General features: G+C 37.1%; 1 protein-coding gene across 1 annotated transcript in view; it reads right to left on the bottom strand.

Annotated features, from left to right (window-relative positions):
- The window catches only part of LOC106874905 (uncharacterized), a 93,925-nt gene that overhangs the window by 56,414 nt on the left and 33,291 nt on the right, over window positions 1-4,220 (bottom strand). The gene's annotated exons all lie outside the window — the stretch shown is intronic.

Genomic DNA, 4,220 nt, shown 5'->3' on the forward strand with positions numbered 1-4,220 from the left:
GAAGACAACATTGGTATTATTCCAAAGGAATAAAATGGTGTAAAACAATGTAATCTTCTCATCAGGGATAAAAAGAAAGAAACCAAACTCATCAATAAGTTATTTTACACATCCATCACATTCTGCTAAAATGACTTATTGATGAGTTTGGTTTCTTTCTTTTTTCCCCTGATGAGAAGATTATATTGTTTTACACTATTTTATTCCTTTGGAATAATACCAATGTTGTCTTCGAAACATATATGTCGGAAGCAAAAGAATTTGAATAACACCTGCGTTTAACTTCATTTCTATATATATATATATACACGAGGAGGTACCCCAAAATAAATAGAAACGTTCTTTATGGGACAAGCCTCTTGATGCAACCCTCAGGCATCTGTCTGGTGAGCGGCGTCCTCGGGTGGAGTCGTACTGCCACGTGGTGTCTTTGTTTTGCAATGCTTCTCCCCTGTTCGACAAATTTTACGATGGCTGAAACTGTGTGCTTCATGAAATTCTGTTTTCTGCTGGGGGAAAAGGCGGCCGAAACAGTTCTCATGCTTCAAACAGCTTACAAGGATGCTGCCATGAACAAAACATAAGTTTATGAATTGCTTTTACGCTTTAGGAATGGTCACTTGTCACTTGTCTGGACGAGCGTCGACCTCCCGAACGAATGAAAACATCATGAAAATTCATGAACTGATCCTGGAGAACCGTCACCGAATAACTGACGAACTTGTTGATATGACTGGTGTTTCCTGGAGCTCTTGCCAACGAATTTTAAGCGAGGAATTGCGAATGAAAAGAATTGTAGCAAAATTTGTGCTTCGCTTGCTCGCGGAAGATCAACAGCAGTCACGATTGAATGCGTGTTGTTGACAGCTGGAAGTAGATCAAGACCTTTTTTCGAAGGTCATCACTGGTGACGAAAACTGGTGCTACGAAATTTGCAGATGTGGAAGAGGTGGAGAAACAAACAATGGAGGAGTTAAAAGTCATCACTTCGCAAGAGTTCCAGCACTGCTTCGAATAGTGGAAAACGCGTCTGACCCTATGCATTACTTCAAATGGAGAATACTTTGAAGGCCATAAAAGTGTAAACATGTAAAAACCAAGTGAATGAAATAATATTGCGAAATTCCGGTTTTTTAGTACCACCTCGTATTTAACAGATATAATCTGTTTTGAAATATCCGTTCGAAATAAAACTTAGTGTTTATTTATATCGGTGATATGTCATGTGAGGACATTGAGATGCGAGACTAACTACTAGAAAAGATTTGGTATAGAGCTTTACTACTTCTACTTCACATTAAAATAACGAGGTTTCATTAACACATACAAACACCAAGTCTATAAATACACATAGATCTTTGAGATAGCGAACAAGGTCTTGCTGTTACACACAGCTGGGTATTATTGAAGCGAGGGAAAACAACTACGTCCATTGAAGAAAATTTTCATTTGTAACAAGGTATCGTCACATTTGGAAGGTTTCCAACTACTGCGTTTCACTTTCTTTAATAAACAAAAAGAAAAGGTCATGTTTAGATAAATGGTTTTCGTGAAATCAATTGAAGAATAATAACTGGAACTAGTTGTTTGTTTCAAGTGTTTTGTTCATTTGTTCTTTGAATTGTTTCAGTCATTGGATTATGGCCATACTAGGGCATCACCTTTAAGAATTTTAGTCAATTATTTCGCCTTCATTAATTTGTCTGGTACTTATTTCACCAATTTCATAATATACAAGATGGAAAGTTGACATTCTCTAATATGTAACTCCGATAGTTTATATACCAAGTGCGTGTAACATTTCGGATGATTAGTATTTGCCTTCTATAATGACTGGAAAACATAGTTATAGAGAGAAAGATAATTTACGACCCATAACTATCCATATCTTTAGTATAGTAGACCTTTGATAGTATGACCGGCTTCTGAAGGTGTTGATTGTTCACGTGCAAAGAGGATCTAATTGCGTTACAAGTAAATTTTACTGTACCCCAAACTCCAATTCGGTCGTCAGTTCCATTCCAACCCTTTATTCCAACCCTCAGGCGTAGATTATATCATTTTAGGCTATCACTCCATTTCATGATTTCATCACATATCTTCCTACACCCACGAATCTTTCCATTCTTACTCATTCTTGTTACCTAGCTCTGTGTTTTATTTATTGTATTTTGTCCTAGATTTCTTTCTGTCTTCTAATCTCTAACCTTTCTGTACTCTTCCTCTTTCACCCTGATACGGTTTCATACTCTTTCTCACTTTGCTTCCAACATACACATTACATATACCCACATATCACATGCATGACGAATATCTGCTGGTTCAATTTAAACGGGTTTTCAAGTATTTCCAGGATAAATTAATTGGTAAACCATTTGAAATGGAAAATTCAGAAAAAAAAAAGTTTTCTGCTTCCCAACCACATGGTTCTACGTTCAGTCCCATTGCGCGGCTCCTTGGGCAACTGTCTTCCATTATAGCCTCGGGCCGACCAAAGCCTTGTAAGTCGATTTGACCAAAACCTTGTAAGTTCATCATGTGTGTGTGTGTGTGTGTGTGTGTGTGTGTGTGTGTGTGTGTGTGTGTGTGTGTTTGTCCCCCACCACCGATTGACAACCGGTGTTGGTTTATTTACGTCACCCGTAACTTAGCGGTTCGGTAAAAAGAAGCCGATAGAATAAGTACCAGATTTTTAAAGAAAGTTAGTCCTGGGGTCGACTCATTCGACTAAAAGTTCTTCATAGCAGTGCCCCAGCATGGTCGCAGTTTACTGACAAATACATAAAAGATAAAGATAAAATCTACTCTCATAAATCAAAGAACTTGTATATAATAAACCAGAACACGCATCAAGGGCTCTCATTTCAAACATTAATTCTTATATGAAAATAAATTTGAATACTCTTAATGAAATTATCTTCCATCAACGAAATATATTCTTTATATGCATATTGGCAACCGAAGTACCGTATCTTACATTGAAAGACCATAATCAAAATGCGATTAATCAACCCTACTAAAATAGGCGTACGAATGATTATACAAGTCTGCATGATTTTCTGTGTTTCAATGTCTACAGAACTTTCTAAAGCAATTTTCTACGCTGATTTCAGATCTGTTATTAGTTCTTCTCCATTACGTCTAGTTTTCTGTAACAGAGCTTTTTTTTCTTTTTTTTTCCCTAAGAATCAGATGACAGTGATTATCTGATTTATTTTGCTGAACAAAATAGATTGCTATAAACCAATGCTGACCTAATATTATTAAAGGTAAAATAGCAGCCAGAATAAAGTTTATTAAACAGTCGTTGGCAACTCTGACAGACGAAGTGACCTTGAAAAGCTGTGTACATGATTGCTAACTAATGCTTTAGTGTTGTTTTAGTAGTTCCAGAGGTCAGGTGTTCGTAATATTTACGTATAAACTCCATTTAAAATGAGTGCATATAGACGTAAGTGCGAGAACAATCCAGACATATCCGGCTACATTTGTGGCAGGTATGTTGTCATTAAGCAGAGAAAGGTTCCTAAACTTGGAAAATGGGTGTCTCATGAATTGTCCGAAAGTAACCGCAAATCCCGAGTTGACATCTGCTCTTCTCTCTATTCTTGCTAACTCATTTCACCCTTTTTGGATCGACGTGTGACTGGTGGCGAAAAAAGGATCTTCTATCGAAATGTTAAACGTTGTAAACAGTGGCTTGGTAAAAGGGAAAAAGCTCAACCACAACCGAGAAGGGAACTTCATGGGAAAAAGGTTCTTCTCTCTACCTGGTGGGATTGCAAAGGAGTAATTCACTTTAAACTGTTACCACCTAATGCAACAATCAATGCTCAAGTCTACTGTTATCAATTAGAGCGTTTGAACCAAGCTTTGAAGAAAAAATGACCCGCTTTAGTGAATCGAAAAGGAGTGATGTTTCATCAGGACAATATACGACCCCACAGAAGATCAAAGAGCTTGGTTAGGAAAAAATTCCTCATCCACCTTATTCTCCCGACCTTGCTCCTTCAGACTACCATTTGTTTCGTAGTTTACAGAATCATTTGGGGGACATAACTTTCGCAAGCCAGGAGGATGTCGAAACTGACATTTCAGAGTTCTTTGCTTTGAAACCAAAAGAGTTTTACATTGATAGGATTAAAAAGCTTGTAAATAGATGGAAGAAAGTCATAGATAATCAGGGAAAGTACATTGACGATTAAATTTCAATTGAATAT

The sequence above is a fragment of the Octopus bimaculoides genome, chromosome 10, assembly GCF_001194135.2.
Source record: "Octopus bimaculoides isolate UCB-OBI-ISO-001 chromosome 10, ASM119413v2, whole genome shotgun sequence".
Classification (NCBI taxonomy): domain Eukaryota; kingdom Metazoa; phylum Mollusca; class Cephalopoda; order Octopoda; family Octopodidae; genus Octopus; species Octopus bimaculoides.